Source organism: Malania oleifera, chromosome 11 (assembly GCF_029873635.1).
Source record: "Malania oleifera isolate guangnan ecotype guangnan chromosome 11, ASM2987363v1, whole genome shotgun sequence".
Lineage (NCBI taxonomy): Eukaryota > Viridiplantae > Streptophyta > Magnoliopsida > Santalales > Ximeniaceae > Malania > Malania oleifera.
Window position 1 is genome coordinate 69,368,262 of NC_080427.1, and position 18,277 is coordinate 69,386,538.

The window sequence follows — 18,277 nt, forward strand, 5'->3', positions numbered from 1 at the left end:
TCGATGAGATGAGGAATTCATAAATGAATCCTGATATTCCCGATTTCCTGAAACTCCTCAGCCTCTCCTTGTTGATGAGTCTCTGAATTTCATCGACAAGAAGGACAAAGACTTCATCGATGAAATCTAGCTTCGTCGATGAGGCCTGCTCTTTTACCGAAATGCCCCACTCTTTAAATATTTAAAAACTATTATTAAGAGTCGGGTTCTTACAACCTCCCCTCCTTGTAAAAATTTCGTCCTCGAAATTTGCTATCTCTCATTCACAGACTTATACATACAATCGAACACATATATACCACTCTAGAGAAAAATTGGTGACCACTACAACGTAGTCCCATCATACACATACACATACATACCCTCAGTTATGGCGGAGGAATACCGTGGTTACATATACAACTGTCTCAGGAGTTCACAATACACACACTCCCGATGACTAACCACATATCCCTACCCATAGTAGGATTATGTACAAACGCTCAAAACAACTATGGATAGTTCCGGGGTATTTTCGTTTCCAATTCCCAAGAAGCTTCCTCAACCTTGTGGTTTTTCCACAATACCTTCACTAACGGTATCTCTTGGTACGAAGCTTCTAAACTTCATGGTCCAGAACTTGAACAGGTATCTCCTCATACGCTAAAGTATCCCCAATTTCCAACTCATTTTAACTAATAACATGTGAAGGATCCAACACGTACCTCCTCAACATGGATACATGAAACACATTGTGGACCCTCGAAAGTACTGGGGGTAATGCAATCCTGTAGGCTACTGGACCCACTTGCTCAAGTACCTCGAATGGTCCGATATATCTCGGGCTCAACTTGCCTTTCCTCCCAAATATCGTCACCCCTTTCATCGGAGCAATACGTAGAAATACCTTACCTCCACTTCGAACTCTAACTCACAGCGGTGAACATCTGCGTAACTCTTCTGCCGACTCTGAGCTGATCTAATCCTCTCCCGGATCAAACCCACCTTCTCAGACGCCTGCTGCATGAGTTTAGGTCCTAACACCTAACGTTCACCAACCTCATCCCATCATAAAGGAGATCGACAGCTACGACCATACAAAGCCTCGAATGGTGCCATCCCGATACTAAATTGGAAGCTCTTATTATAAGTGAACTCTACAAGTGGCATAAACTGTATCCAGCTACCACCGAAGTCTAACACACACACTCGCAACATATATTTCAATATCTATATCGTCCTCTTTGACTGTCCATCAGTTTGGGGGTGGAACGCTTTACTGAAAGTAAGCTTCGTCCCCAATGCCTCTTGCAAGCTCATCCAGAGTCAAGAAGTAAACTTCAGATCCCGATCTGATACTATGGACACTGGTACTCCGTACATTCTCATAATCTCATGCACATACAAATCTACTAGCCTACTCAGAGGATAGCCAACTTTCATTGGTATGAATTGAGCAGATTTCATCAATCTATCCATGATCACCCAAATAGAATTTTGCTTGTGAAGTACTGGCGGCAATCCGGTTACAAAATCCATGGAAATATGCTCCCATTTCCACACCGGAATAGGCAAAGGATGCAACAACCCTGCTGGCCTCTGATGTTCAGCTTTCACCTACTAACACATCAGACACTGCTCCACGAACTGAGCAATCTACCTCTTCATACCAGACCACCAGAAGGTCTCGCGCAAGTCCCAATACATCTTTGTACTACTAAGATGTACCGTATACATAGAACAATGCGCCTCCTCTAGAATCGTCCTTCTGATTTCATCATTATTCGGAACATATAGTGTTGACTCTACGAGTCCAATCCTGTTTTGATAATGACAAATCACTTGGTATTTAATCTGTGCATTGAGTTTGTGAACATGACCTATATTAAGCATGCACGGAAACATAAGGAGTCATGGAAGCCATAAAGTAAAGTTGATACATTTTAGAAGGCACCATGGAACTCAAAGAGTATGAGAATCAAGATGCAAGCAGCAAAGTTCAAGAATATCTTAGGAATGGGTATTTAGAACTCATGTACTTACATTTTCGTATGATTTAATTTGAGGCTCAACATAACTTAGAATGATTTTAGGATTCATGTATTTCATGTACATCATTAGGGAACTTCCATGGACTTAGAAATGTTTTTAAAATCATGAAAAATTTGTTTTATAAAAGACCCAAGAAAAGAAGCAAAGTAGAATTTTAAACTGGAAATGAATAATTGAGAAGAAGGGGACTTCGGTAGCCTGAACTTAAGCTCAAGCGCCTGAAGAATTTCTTCGGTAGCCTGAAGATTAAGTTCGGTAGCTTGAAGAATTAAATGGGAAAGATAGAACCTGGCAAAGGTACTTCAGTCGCCTAACCCTAGAACCTCAGGCGCCTGAAGTTGCCACTTCAGGAGCCTGACCCCTACTTCGGTTGCCTGAACCTGCGGGAAACTTAAAATTCAAATTTTTATTAAAAAGATTCGCGAGCTATTTTATTGATCAAACGACTAAGATCAATCCTAAGGGTAATATACTATATATTCTGAATATCTAAACCCTAAAAAATATGTTAGACACACAAGAAAGAGAAGAACACACCTTGTTGCAAGAACGTTGAAAATCTACTCCTAGTGCTATATGATTGCTTACACTTCAATCTCTAATCTTCAAGCTTGGGAAAATCAACACAGATTCTCAAAGGGAACTTGTTTACTCTACTATACTTTAATCTAGTATTGATGTTTGATCTTTCAAGTTATTAGTCCTATGAACTTTTCATATCCTCTCATTGCTTGTTCTTGACTAGAATTGGAAAAGTTTTGATCTTGAGTGTGCTTATTCGTATAAAAATTAATTTTTGAAGAGATCATTACTTGAGAAAGGTCATTTAACTTGGTTGATTGAATTTTGATTCAAGAGTATATAAATATACGTAATTCTTCAAAAGAGCGCATTTATGAAAACCTAGGTGGATGAAAAGGGTGAGCGGACGTACCTATTACTATTACATAGCTATTTTGAACAAAGCATATTTGCTGATGGGGGGGGTGTGGTGATTGAGTGAAAAGGGTTGAGCAAGTGTGCGTGGCCGAACAAGCTAGAGGGAGGAGATAGTGGGAACGATGGAGTAAATACCGGAAACGTATACCTAGACGTTTGAATGGAGATATGTCTGGAACATATATATGCAGGTTGGGATTGATGCTTGACAATCAAACGTTAGGAGGTGAAGGGAGTGGTGTATTCAACAAAGTGTTTGTGAACTATGCACATCAACATACTGGTGCATGTTGCAAATGAACCAGACCCAGTTGACTCCAACATTTTAAATATAGTCTTTACTTGGGAGGTTGGGTGAAATCGGGACTTGTGGTGGACGCAGATCATACTAAACGATTGGAGCGGGGGCAGACAGGCAGGGAACGGCACGGGGAGAGCATATGCTTGGGGGGGAAGGAAAGTGATGGGACTCCAGCAAGCTTTGTATTAGAACATGGTTGGAGTATTAATGGTGCAGAGGCGAGGGTATACAACAACACGTTCGGTGTGTGAACCGTGTGTGAGGAGAGAGTTGGGTATCTCTTGGAAGCAGCGGCGTAGGAGGGAGCTGTACCTCGTGTAAGCAACGGATTGTAAGGAGTGCAGCGCAGGGAAGATCAGGATTTAGTGAATCCTTGAGGTGGGTTGCTCAAGCGATACTAGGCCAGTGCGGCTGAACCGCGTAAAAGGGGGGGGTCTGCGCTCGTCCCTTTACACTATTTTAGGTTCAGCATTGCGTTTAATTGTGGATATTGGCATGCAGAGGGGGGATATTCTTACACTTAAATAACTGATACACCTTTTATTGGTACCTAAATAAGAAGGGGGTAAGATGAAATAGTCACTCAAAGAGGTGGGGAAAGACCCAATCAACCCCCCCTCCGTGGGAGACACGGATTCGACCAGTTGGTATCAGAGGGACAGAGCGTGTCCTGAGACTGCGATAGGTAATTGGGACACAATCAACTGGCACACTGGAGGGTAACTCCAGTGGGGGGGGAGGGACACTCATCCACTGGACCACCCGTTCTAGAGTGGTAAGGACCCAGGGGAAAGTAGATGAGCAATATATCTACTGAACAGAGAGTGGAAGGGTGGAAAGAGTGACTAAAAAAGCACATTCCCAGAAAGTAATGGATAAGATAAGGGTAGCGCTAAAACTGAAAGGATAGACGGGAGTGGAGTGGAAGGCAGGTCAAAGCAAGTGCCACGCAGGACGGACACGGTGCGCTGTGCATGAGATGAGCATGATTTAAGAAGGGGGGAAGGCATGTAACTCAACGAACGAAATGGGGGAAACTAACTTTACAGATCCGGCACTAACAAGGAAGTCCAGGTAGGAGAGAGACAACCACATGCATTGAAGCATTTTACAATGACGGTGATGACTCCATACAATCCCTGTACACTAGATTTCCCCCACATCAGTAACTCTTGAATGCTCTTCTGGGAAAACCTTCTCCTACTTATGAGTTATCAGGAAATACTCAGGATTAACCTCCTTGGAAGCGAAAGCGACGGCAAATACAGAAGGGAAAATATCAAGGAGATGTCAGTGGGACAAACCGGGAGTCACTTATACTAGAAGTGTGGGCAATAACGGAGGAAAAAAGCGAGCAACGCGCAAGGCGAAAGGACGGCAACTTAGGCCATCAGCTACTTCCAGTGAAGGAAGTGATTCTGACAGGATGATGACATGCATTGCTACACAAGAATTTTTCGGGATTCTTGAAGAGAGACAAAAATTCAACCAACATGTTCGGAACTCTCAATCGGAAAGAGGAGCGCAAGCCATGCAGAAAACGGAGGAGGAACCACCAACATGCTACACTGCCGAAATTGACCATTCAAGCCTAAGTGCCCCTATCTCATAAAGCTTCAAAAAAAAGAAAAGGCGCGAAAGTCGGCTGGGATACACATAGCAAACAAGCAGTTTTAGAATCCTTCATCCTAACGAACGACGAGGGTTATGCCAATCTGTGGCCTCATGGCCATGATGACCTTGGGTACAATCATCTTTTTCATCATCTTCATAACTATTCTAGTGAATCTGAAAATGCAAATGATATGAGTTGCAGATGATGAACTGAAACAAAGATAACTGTACACTATTACAATGCTTGACGATACAACACAGACAATTTTTGCTTTGCACTAAGCAAAGTCAAAGAAACTTTCAAGCTATTGAACACCAAAAAATCCCTGCATCTTTTTATATAAATATAACGATTGGAAAGGGAGAGGAAAAGACGTGGAAAGAGAAAGCTGAGATGAGTTGGAAGGTACGTGGGAAGACAAGACAATTTTTGAAGCGCTTAGGATCTCAGAAATTCTTAAAAGGAAGGGCGCGTTAAAGGGTAACGAATATAAAAAACATCGTTACATGAAGGGTATTTGACAAAAGAGCAAGGCATAGGTTTCCAACTAAGAAGAAGTAGAAGAACTACATGCTGTGTAAATGTAAAAGGGGGGGCGGGTCACATACAATTCAAACGTTCGTCAAATAAAGAGGTCAAAAAAAAAGTATGACGGGCAAGGGCAATCCCATAACCCCCCCCCCCCCCGGACCCAAGACATCTGGGACCAAGTTAGGTGTTTAATGGGATCTTGCCAGATTTGCTTAAGCTCAGCATCCTTAAAAGACAAATGGTAAGGGATAGAAGAGCTACATGCCACATGACCGAGGAAGAAGCAAAATTCATATCTAGCATACGCAAGGGATTAATGGTTGTTACTTGTGGAGATAATGTTAAAGGAAGGATCCAGGTAGTCGGTAAAGGCGGTAATGATTCCTCACTCCCTTATGATATGTTCTTATTAGTGAAGGTCTAAGCACATTTATGAGCATAATCCACAACAGAATGTGTGTTGGACAAGGCAGAAATAGGTCATACAAGAAATGGGCCAGAACTACTTAACACATAAAGTACCTAAGCGTCTCCTTCGCCGAGCAGTGAATACGACCTCTATTGCTAAAAGAGTGCTGATTAGACATCACTTAAGAAGACTTCCTTACGAATATGGAATGGGCCATAACCCAACATATCATAGTTCAAGGTCCTTGGCTGTACAGTTAATTTGGGGCTTAGAGCAATGAGCATGGTAGTAAAGTTTTTGATGTGAAAAGCCGATGAAGGTTCTTCCTAGGGTATGCGTTTAATAGAAGCTTATAGATGTATAACAAACGATATTACAGTTGAGAATCCTAGTCATGTAGTGTTTCATGAGTCAAATCCCTTCTCCAAAAGAACTGATGAAGATGAAATTGAATTAAACAAGGAACTAGAAGAACTATCAATTGAGAATGATTCAGAAAATAAAAATGAACTTAAAGAACCATCCATTGAAATTGATCAAACTTCAAATGAGGTTAAAGAACCACCTAGAGAATGGAAATACATAAAGAATCATCCCATAGATCAAATAATAGGTGAACCATTACGTGGAGTAGCCACTCGCTCCTCTCTTAGGAACATGGTTAGTCATTTTGCATTCCATCTCAAGAAGAACCTAAGAATGTGAGTGAAGTTATAGAGGATGAATCTTGGGTGCTGTCCATGCAAGAAGAATTAAATCAATTTGAAAGAAACAAAGTATGGACTTTAGTTCCCAAACCAGAGGATAAGTCAATCATAGGGACCAAATGGATATATAAGAATAAGAAAGATGAACATGGAGTAGTTGTGAGAAATAAGGCTAGATTAGTAGCTCAGGGTTATAATCAAGAAGAAGGTATAGATTTTGAAGAAACATTTGCCCCTGTAGCTAGGATGGAAGCCATACGAATGCTTTTAGCATATGCAGCTTTTAAGGATTTCAAGCTGTATCAAATGGACGTGAAAAGCACATTTTTAAATGGCTATATAAATGAAGAAGTGTATGTAGAAAAACCCCCAGGTTTTGAAAACCATAAGAATCCAGATCACGTGTATAGACTGACGAAAGCCTTGTACGGTTTAAAGCAAGCTCCTAGAGCTTGGTATGAAAGGCTAAGCGGCTTTCTATTAGAAAATGGATTTATAAGAGGAAAGATAGATACAACCTTGTCCATAAAGTCTAAGAAAGATGATATTCTCCTAGTGCAAGTATATGTAGATGACATCATATTTGGCGCTACAGATAAAGAATTGTGTAATGAATTTGCCAATACCATGCAAAATGAATTTGAGATGAGCATGATGGGTGAGCTAAACTTTTTCCTAGGACTTCAGATCAAACAAGCAAATCATGGAATATTCATAAATCAATCAAAGTATATTAGAGACTTACTCAAAAAGTTTAATATGAAAGATGGAAAAATACTAGGTACACCTATGAGCACTTCATTGAAATTAGATAAAGATGAACAAGGTATACCAGTAGATGTCAAGCTATATCGTGAAATGATAGGTAGCTTGTTATACCTGATTGCCAGTAGACCGGATATAATGTTTAGTGTATGTTTGTGCGTAAGATTTCAGTCTGCTCCAAAAGAGTCTCATTTGCTAGCTATTAAACGGATACTTAGATATTTGATAGGAACTGTGGACATTGGGTTATGGTATCCTAAGTACACATCCTTTGAGATTTTTAGTTATTCAAATGCTTATTTTGCAGGTAGCAAAGTGGATAGGAAGAGCACTAGTGGTACTTGTCATTTCTTAGGTCATTCCTTGGTCTCTTGGTTTTCCAAGAAACAAAATTCAGTTGCTCTTTCCACTGCTGAGGCAGAATACATAGCGGCACGTAGTTGTTGTGCTCAAACGCTTTACATGAAGCAACAACTGAAGGATTTTGGATTAAGCTATGAAACAATCCCCATAAGATGCAATAATACAAGTGTGATAAATATCTCAAAGAATCCCATAACATTCACGAACTAAGCACATAGAAATAAGACATCACTTTCTTCGTGATCATGTACAAAAAAGGGATGTAACACTAGAGTTTGTATGCACGGATGAACATGGGCAGATATATTCACAAAACCACTTGTGGAGGATAGGTTTAATCAAATTAGGCATGAATTAGGTCTCATGCATAGTAGAGGTGTTGCTTAGATTCATGTTAAATGATATATTTTAGGGGGAGCATCGTCACTTCCGATATAATCACTTGGTATTGCTTAATCAACAAATTGGACACATTTAAAACCTTAAGATTTCTAAGGGGAGAAGAACATAAGGGTGCATTTACTCATGATTTATTTTTTTGCACCTTTTTATTGATGTGAAAAGGGGGAGAAAAATCAGGAGAGCAAAAATAATAAACACACACAAATTTTGAAAAGAAAAACGAAAGCAAAAATTGTTATTGAAGTCATGCAAAGAGTGAGATATGCAAAAGGGGAGAAATCTAGCATATTCATCATGAGCATATTTCATATCTTATTTGGATTTGGGCTAAACATTGTGTATATGAATATGAACATATTGTCATTTACTGATTATTTGATGCATAAATTAAGGGGGAGCCTTGTTAGGTGTAACCCATTATATATTTTTTCTTGTGCATTTGTCATCGTAAAAAAGGGAGAGATTGTTGACTCTACAAGTCCAATCCTGTTTTGATAATGAAAAATCACTTGGTATTTGATCTGTGCATTGAGTTTGTGAACAGGACCTATATTAAGCATGCACGAAAACATAACGAGTCATGGAAGCCATAAAGTAAAGTTGATACATTTTAGAAAGTACCATGGAACTCAAAGAGTACGAGAATCAAGATGCAAGCGGAAAAGTTCAAGAATATCTTCGGAATGGGTATTTAGAACTCATGTACTTACATTTTCGTATGATTTAATTTGAGGCTCAACATAACTTAGAATGATTTTAGGATTCATGTATTTCATGTACATCATTAGGGAACTTCCATGGACTTAGAAATGTTTTTAAAATCATGAAAAATTTGTTTTCTAAAAGACCCAAGAAAAGAAGCAAAGCAGAATTTTAAATTGGAAATGAATAATTGAGAAGAAGGGGACTTCTGTAGCCCAAACTCAACCTTAGGCGCCTGAAGAATTTCTTTGGTAGCCTGAAGATTAAGTTCGGTAGCTTGAAGAATTAAATGGGAAAGATAGAACCTGGTAGAAGTACTTTGATCGCCTGACCCTAGAACCTCAGGCGCCTGAAGTTGCCACTTCAGGAGCCTGACCCCTACTTCGGTTGCCTAAACCTGCGGGAAACTTAAAATTCAAATTTTTATTAAAAAGACTCGCGAGCTATTTTATTGATCAAACGGATGAGATCAATCCTAAGGGTAATATTCTATATATTCTGAATATCTAAACCCTAGAACATATGTTAGACACACAAGAAAGAGAAGAACACACCTTGTTGCAAGAACGTTGAAAATCTACTCCTAGTGCTATACGATTGCTTACACTTCAATCTCTAATATTCAAGCTTGGGAAAATCAACACAGATTCTCAAAGGGAACTTGTTTACTCTACTATACTTCAATCTAGTATTGATGTTTGATCTTTCAAGTTATTAGTCCTACAAACTTTTCATCTCATCTCATTGCTTGTTCTTGACTAGAATTGGAAAAGTTTTGATCTTGAGTGCACTTATTCGTATAAAAATTAATTTTTGAAGAGATCATTACTTGAGAAAGGTCATTTAACTTGGTTGATTGAATTTTGATTCAAGAGTATATAAATATACATATATTCTTCAAAGAGCTCATTATTGAAAAACCTAGATTGATTAAAAGGGTGATCTTGGAAGTACCTATACATATACATAGCTATTTTAAACAAGATCATTATTTGACTTATGGTGTGTGATTGATTGAAAGGTTTTATTCAAGTGTGCGTTTGCTAAAGAATCTATATTTTAGATATATTAACGATTGATTAAATATCCTTGAAACTTATAACTATACATTTTATTGAGGGATATTTTCTGGAAAATAATATATTCAGTTTGTGATTGAATACTTGAAATAAAACTTTATGATTTTAATTGAGTTTGTATTCAAGACAAAGTTTTTGTTAACTAGTTCACATCAAACATACTTGTGCATTTTTGCAAAGTGAACCAAGAACCCTAGTTGACTCCAAAACATTTTAAATATATCTTTACTTGGGAGTTTTGGTTAAATAGGGACTTGTGTGTTGAAGCATATCATACATAAAACGATTGTATCGTTTTCATACATTCATGAACTTCAAGTTATATCATATGCTTATGTATTAGGAAATTAAATTGTACTCACAAGCTTTTGTTAGAAGCATTGTTTTGAGTGTTAATTTTCAGATTCTATTGTATACACGGTTCAATGTGTGAACCGATGTGTGAGGAGAGAGTTGTATCTCTTGTAAGCAACGCAGTAGAAGGGAGTTGTACCTCTTGTAAGTAGAGGGTTGTAAGGGAAGCTCTGTACCAATTTAAGGAGCAAGGATTTAATGAATCCTTGAGTGGTTGCTCAAGGTGAGGACATAGGCCAAGTTGGCTAAACCTTGTAAAACTGTGTTTGTCTTCTCTCTTCCCTTTACTATTTATTTTGGGCATTGCATTTAAATTGTGTATATTGCATGCATAGGTTGGATAGTCTTACACTTAAGTGAATTGAGTAACAAGATTTTATTGCTAAATAAATGAGAAGGGTTTAAGAAGGAAATAAGTGCCTCAAAGATTTTTTAAATACCCAATTCACCCCCCCTCTTGGGATTACACCTGATTCAACATTTGGTATCAGAGTGGGTTTACTTAGACTTGATAGTTAATTTTTAAAACAATCACATGGCACACATTAGTGTAACTCCATTTGGTGAGGGACACTCATCCACGCCAAGGCTTTCCAGATCCCGCCTGACATGATGCTGAGCTACAACTGCAGTTACTGCTGCATGCTCTGACTTCTGACTCAATGCATTTGCTACCACATTAGCCTTTCCTAGGTGATAACTGATCATGCTGTCATAGTCCTTGATCAACTCTAGCCACCGCCTCTGCGTCATATTCAACTCCTTCTGCGTGAAGAAATACCTGAGGCTCTTATGGTTTGTGAAGATCTCACACTGCACACCATACAAATAGTGTCGCCAGATCTTCAGTGCATACACAACAGTAGCCAACTCCAAATAGTGTATAGGGTAGTTCTTCTCATATTCCTTCAGTTGTCGAGAGGCATAAGCTACTACCTTACCCTGCTACATGAGCACATATGCCAGACCTTTCAGAGACGCGTCGCTATAAATCACAAACCCACCATCCGCCGAAGGAATGGTCAACACCGGGTCAGTAACCAGCCGATGCTTCCACTCCTGAAAGCACTGCTCGCAATCACTAGTCTACTCAAACTGCACTCCTTTCCTAGTCAATCGTGTCAGAGGTCCAGACAGTTGAGAGAAGCCATCTACGAACCGACGATAGTAACCTGTAAGTCCCAAAAAACTTTGAACCTCCTACACATTCTTTGGCCTTACCTAGTTGACCACATCTTCAATCTTGCTAGGATCAACTGATATACCATCCCCAGTAACCATATGACCTAAGAACGCAATCTGACTCAACCAAAAGTCACATATATTCAACTTAGCATACAACTTCTTCTCCCGCAGAATATGTAACACTAACCTCAAATGTTCCACATGCTCTTTCGTACTCCACGAGTACACCAGAATGTCGTCAATGAATACCACTACGAACCGATCTAGGTACTCATGGAAAACCTTGTTCATCAGATCCATGAACACTACCAGAGCATTCATCAACCCAAATGGCATGACTAAAAACTCATAGTGGCCATATCTAGTTCGGAAAGTAGTCTTCGCTACATCCCCCGATTTGACCCTCACCTGATGATATCCTGACCGCAAGTCGATCTTCGAAAAGACCCGCGTCCCCTATAGCTGGTCAAAGAGATCATCTATACCCTGTAAAGGATAGCGATTTTTCACAGTTATCTTATTAATTTCACGGTAATCAATGCACATCCGCATCGACCCGTCCTTCTTCTTCATAAACAATACTGGAGCTCCCTAGGGGAAAATTCTACGTCGAATGAATCCCCTGTCCAGTGATTCCTGTAATTGCTCCTTCAACTCCCAAAGTTCCACTGGAGCCATCTGGTACAGAGCTTTAGAAATCGGTGCCTTACTAGGCAACAACTCTATCGCAAACTCCACCTCACGATTCGAAGGTAAACTGGGTAAATCATCTAGAAACAAATCTGGAAACTCGCTGACTACCTGAATGTACTCGAGCCTCAATTCATTCCGTGACGGTTCCTGCACACAAGCTAGGTACCCCTGACATCTGTCCAAGAGTATCCTCCTCATTTGTAGTACCGATAGAATCTGTGGCACTGAATGCACACACAATCCCACGAATTCATATTCCTGCTCCCCAGGTGGTCTAAACACTACTACCTTCCTACGACAGTCGATCACTGCATAACTGGGGAACAACCAATCCATCCCCAGAATAACATCGAACCCTGACATGTCGTATACCACAAGATTTACCGGTAATAGCTTCCCCTGAATTGCCACCGAGCAGTCTACTAACATCTTCCTACATAAAGATACACTCCCAAATGGCATAGTAATAGATAACACTTCGTTCATAACTCAGGTCTCAAACCCACGTCGTCCCACAAAATTCACAGATACAAAAGAATGGGTTGCATCCGAATCAAACAAAACAAAAACCTTATTCAAAAGCAATAATAAGGTACTTGTCACCACGTTCCCTACATGCTCAGCGTCCGCTGGAGTAAGAGAATATACTCTGGCTAGAGCTGTATTCATCGGAACGGTTCCTCGAGGTATCTAATTGCTTTTTCGGTTCCCACTGAGTGCAGGCACATCTCGCTTCAGTGCATGACAATCATGAGCCATGAGACCAGGTCGACCATAGCTATAGCAGTTACCTTCAAAAGATTGACACTCACCCTTGTGCCGTCTAAGGCACCTAGTACAACGACCACCAGTCTGGCTCCCTTGAGAATCCTGGCGCTCGGTATTCTGGAAGTAGTTCGAGCCCTTGTTCCTCTTCTTCCATGATCCCTGAGGAGATCCTATCTGAGAACCAGAAGGTAATGTCCTCTTCCTTGATTCCTGATCCACCTCGTCCTCTCGAATACCGATCTCAATCACTGTGGCTTTATCCACCAACATCGAAACTCACAGATCTGAAGCATACCCACCAGTCTGCGGATATCCTTCCTCAGGCCCTTCTCGAACCTCCGAGTCTTCTCATACTTGCTCGAGATCAAACATGGTGCAAAGCGGGACAGCTTTATGTACCGAGTCGCATACCCTTACATCGTCAAACTCCTTTGAGTCAGAGAGGAAAACTCATCCGCCTACGCATCACGTACTGAAATCGGGAAGTATCTGTCAAAGAACACCTCCTTGAAATGGCTCCATGTCATCTCTTCAGGACCACCTCTCTGCTTCTCCAACAGATTCACTGTAGTCCACCATCGACCCGCCTCCCCAGACAGCTGGAAAGTAGCATAGAGGACTCGTTGCCTATCCGTGCAGTGCATGACTTCCAGAATCCTCTCATTCTTCTCCATCCAGTCCTCAGTTGTCGTTGGGTCAGGTCCTCTAGAGAATATCAGAGGATGCATGCATGTGAACCTCTCAATGGTGCACCCCGCAGTAGTAGGAGAGCGCTCGCATCTCCTCACACTCCGCCCGATCACCCGTAACACCTGCCTTGTCAAACCTCAAGGCACAAAGGGAGATTCATCACTCGCAGTCTCCTCAGAGCCACTTCCCAGGTCATTATCCTTGGGGCTCCATTCTGCAGCACAATAAGAATCTATTAGTATCCCTACTACACATACAGTTAACCCTATGATCTACACTAATCGTGTTAACTACTCCCTGCTAGGTCTAGTTCTGTCCTGTCACACCGACACGAAAGTCATCAATGATCTACCTTGCTATTACTGGAATGGTCATCTCAGGAAAAACACAGAATACCATCGACAAATCCCTGTCTAGCAACTGAACAACCCTTAACCAACTCTACCCATATCCACATCCTATACTCTGGCATGTACTCACAACTAAGCCTAACCAAGTCTACAAGATCTAGTAACCTGGTTAGCTTTGATACCAAGTTGTCACGCCTTGAACCCGGAAATGGGACCTAGGGGTGAAAATGTAATCTAACCTATCCCTGTATCCGTTAAAACTTCCAAAGATATAGTACAAAGGATGAGGGTTCGACCTCATGGGGTTCCCAAGCACCCTAAACACATCCAACACAACAGAATATATGCAGTAGAAAAGGTCATTCTATATATATACAGTACCATACCAGAGTCTATACAAGAGCAGAACACGGCTCTATCAAAAACGTATAAACGAGTGCCCAAATACATCTCAAAATGGCAACCCACCAAAAATACAGTCCTAACACTTACCCAAGTGCTAAACGCAGTACGCTGGCCACTACGCTCCCTAGACCAGGACGTTAGTTCTGGTTACTCGAAGGACCTGTAAAATTGTACGTACAGCAGGGGTGAGACACCTCTCAGTAAGGAAGAACACAGGTTATATCGGTGCATGGCATTGAGTGTTATCACGATGCAACATACACGTTAAATGCAGTCCAGTACTAGTTTACACAGTGCATATATGCACACATGCATATGATTAGCAATCCTGGTGTCGTCACACCCTTTAGCCCGAAGCCAGCCCGCGACATATGGCATCGGCCAGTAGCCAACCAATGAACACAGTGCCACCGGCACATGACTAGTCCCCGACTCCCATGGCATCGTAACTGGTGGATCCACACCCTTCAGCCTAATTTGCTGGTATAGGCTCACACCCTCGGATATAAAGCCGGACACTCTTGCCTACGTGGTAGGCGATAAACACATGCCCTCAGATATAGAGCCGGACACTCTCAGTACCTGGAAAAATTCGGAACCCCGTTCCTACTAGCATTTCAATAGTCACACACACATGCATGCTCATATAACCAAACAAACCACACCTATTTGGTAATCTAAATCATGGTTTTTCCAAATAAATATAATTTAAACAAGTCAAGGCACGACCATCCCAATAACACAGTATAAATCACCATATACGCTCGGTTTTTAACAAAACCAAGGATGCAGCCCGTCCCCCATTTTTTCCCAAAACTGTAACAATGAAAAACTCATAATTTTCCACGTTAGATCCCCCCCCCAAATGAGTAGCGAAAACACACACAGGAGTGTGAACCACAGTTCCACCGAGTCCGATTTCAAAAATAACCGATGTAAACACAATTCCCCTTACCTTTTCCCTAAATAGCAAATTTCGAACTCTAAGGTCCCTAAACCAGTGAACCGACTTCCAAAACCTACAAATCACAGTACAAAATATACTCACAAGACAGTTTCCTACAAAACTACCGGATCAAAAATGAAAACCAAGCCTTACCTCGATTTTATGGCAAGACTCGAAAATCTCCAAAACGGGATTTCGATCCGTAGAACTTGTAGAGAATCCTTCCACGATCCTCGTGGTAACTTCAGATTCCCAATTCTAGCAACGATCAGCGAAGAAATCTAGAGAGATAGAGAGTGGGGAGAGTTCTAGATAGAGAGAGAGAGAGAGAGAGAGAGAGAGAGAGAGAGAGAGAGAGAGATAGAATTTGAGTTTCTTAATGAAGAAGCAATGGAAATTCTATTTATAGTATCTTTGACCCGGGCAAACTCGTCGACGAAATGGTGCCCTCATCGATGAGGCCCTATAGTCCTCTCATTGACGAGACGAGGAATTCGTCGACGAATCCTGATATTCCCGATTTCCCCAAACTCCTCGGCTTCTCCTCGTCGATGAGTCTCTGAATTTCGTCGACAAGAAGGACAAAGACTTCGTCGATGAAATCTAGCTTCGTCGATGAGGCCTACTCTTTTACCAAAATGCCCCTCTCTTTAAATATTTTAAAACCATTATCAAGAGTCGGGTTCTTTCAACTTAAATACTTGCATTCTCAATAGTAATTTATATCATGAATTCATTATGGTAGTGGAAAATCCTGTTTTTCTTCATTTGGTAAATACAATAGTTTGAGTGTTTTTAGGTTAAAGGGTTGGGAGTTGGAACTTCCATGCTGGTCTCAGGTTTGAATTATTTAAAGGGTGGGAATTTTTAACCCTACTATAATAGTAGAATAGAAAGTCTTAGGGCCTGTTTAGTTGTGAGAGACAATTTTTATTTTCATTTTTAGTTTTTTTTTCAAATAATTAAATAAAATCCAGATTATGAATTTTTATTTTCTAACATTTATATAAAAAATTTGAAAAACAATAAGTTTTGGCACTATTCCCTCATGGAGAATACTTTCATTTTTCATTTTTAAAAACTTTTAAAAAATAATTACAAAAATACCATATTGTTTTTCAATTTTCTAAATTTGCGTAGCAAAGTTGGAAAATATATTTTTCTTATTTTCTTGATTTTTGATTTTTTATATATGATTTTTAGAAATTTTAAAAAAATTATAATTTTCTATATTCTAATTTTTTGGAAACCTAGAAATAAAAGAGTTAGCATTTTTTTAATTCTTTTAAGAAACTAAAAATGAAAAATAAAAACTATTGAATCGTTTTCTAGCATACTAAAGGCAATCTAATCTTTTAAAGACCTAAGTCGTGAATTCAAGCTAGAAGGTATGCATTAATAGGTTATGCCTCGCATAGTAAAACAAATAGGTTCATAGACCTTGAAAACAATCTCGCGAGGTTTAAAAATTGCTTAAGAGGATATTTCTTGAATTCAGGTTCAATGCTCGCAATTGAATGATGAACTTTCGAATCTATATAAATTTTAAAGTATCAAATTCAATGCACATTATGAATAATTCTGATGATTTGTTGCCCAAAATAGTGTAGCTTGCGAACAATCTTTAGATGGGGCACATCTACGTGCACAAAGTTTGGCAGGATTGCTACATGCTAATCCAAATGAGTAGAAATTTGAATAGTAGACCTAGTTTGGTTACATCAGCTGGCTCGGTCAGCTGAGGAGAGTGGAATTTTTTGATTTTTTAATTTTAAGGTTTTTCAACATTATGAATTGCATGCTGGTAGTGGAATTAGGTTCTTGCATGCTCAAACTCACTAGTATCTGCATGGTGCGTATTATTGTGTTTGTTTACTTGAATCTATCAAGTTTTAGTGTAGGAATTTTTTGGAAAATGTCCAATTTACAGACAGCATGCTGCCGAAATTTCGTTAAATGGAATATGAAGTAAAATTCCAAATTAACTACAACCATTACATGTATTACTATCGTGAATATGCTACATGATTACATACTAGTCTAGAATGCCTACTACATGGCGGATGCAGTTGATGTGTATTGCATGCTGGTAGTGGATATAGGTTTTCGTGTGCCTTCAACTTCTTATAAATGATCTATTTGAACCTATTAGGCATAGGTTTTATGGGAAAATGTCCAATTTACAGACGGCAAGCTGCCGAAATTGCGTTAAAATTTTCCCAAACAAAAAGAAAAGATAGGCTTAGTTTAATGTTAAAATATTTTTGAAAGGATGAGTGAAACTTAGGAATCATAATAAATGAGGCAATGCAGGCTTAGTTCATTTAGAACTGATATTCATTTATATGTTTTTGGTCAGGTAAGCTTAAAGCATTCATTGCCGTGTCGAAATCATTGAAAATATTATATACACTTGGCGGAGGATTTGAAAATTTGAAAAAGGCATACATTGAATATATACATAACTTACATAGAGCATCAGTTTCATAATTATTTAAATTAAATGCTCTCATCATCTCATAACGTTCATGTCCAAATGTCTAGATGAATAACAATACTACACTAAACCCAATACTATCCACTTTTCTCTACTATTTATATTTTGAATTTAAGATATGGTTACATGTATTACTGTCGTAAATATGCTATATGATTGCATGCTAGTCCAAAATACCTCCTGCATGGTGGATGCAGTTGATGTGTATTGCATGCTGGTAGTGGATATAGGTTCTCGTGTACCTTCAACTTCTTATAAATGATCTATTTGAACCTATCAGGTGCAGGTTTTGTGGGAAAACATCCAATTTACAGACGACACGCTACCGAAATTGTGTTAAAATTTTTCCAAACAAAAAAAAAAATGATAGGTTTAGTTTAATGTTAAAATATTTTTGAAAGGATGAGTGAAACTTAGGAATCATAATAAATGAGGTAATGTAGACTTAGTTCATTTAGAACCAACATTCATTTATGTGTTTTTGGTCCGGTAAGCTTAAAGCATTCATTGTCGTGCCGAAATCATTGAAAATATTATAAAGACTT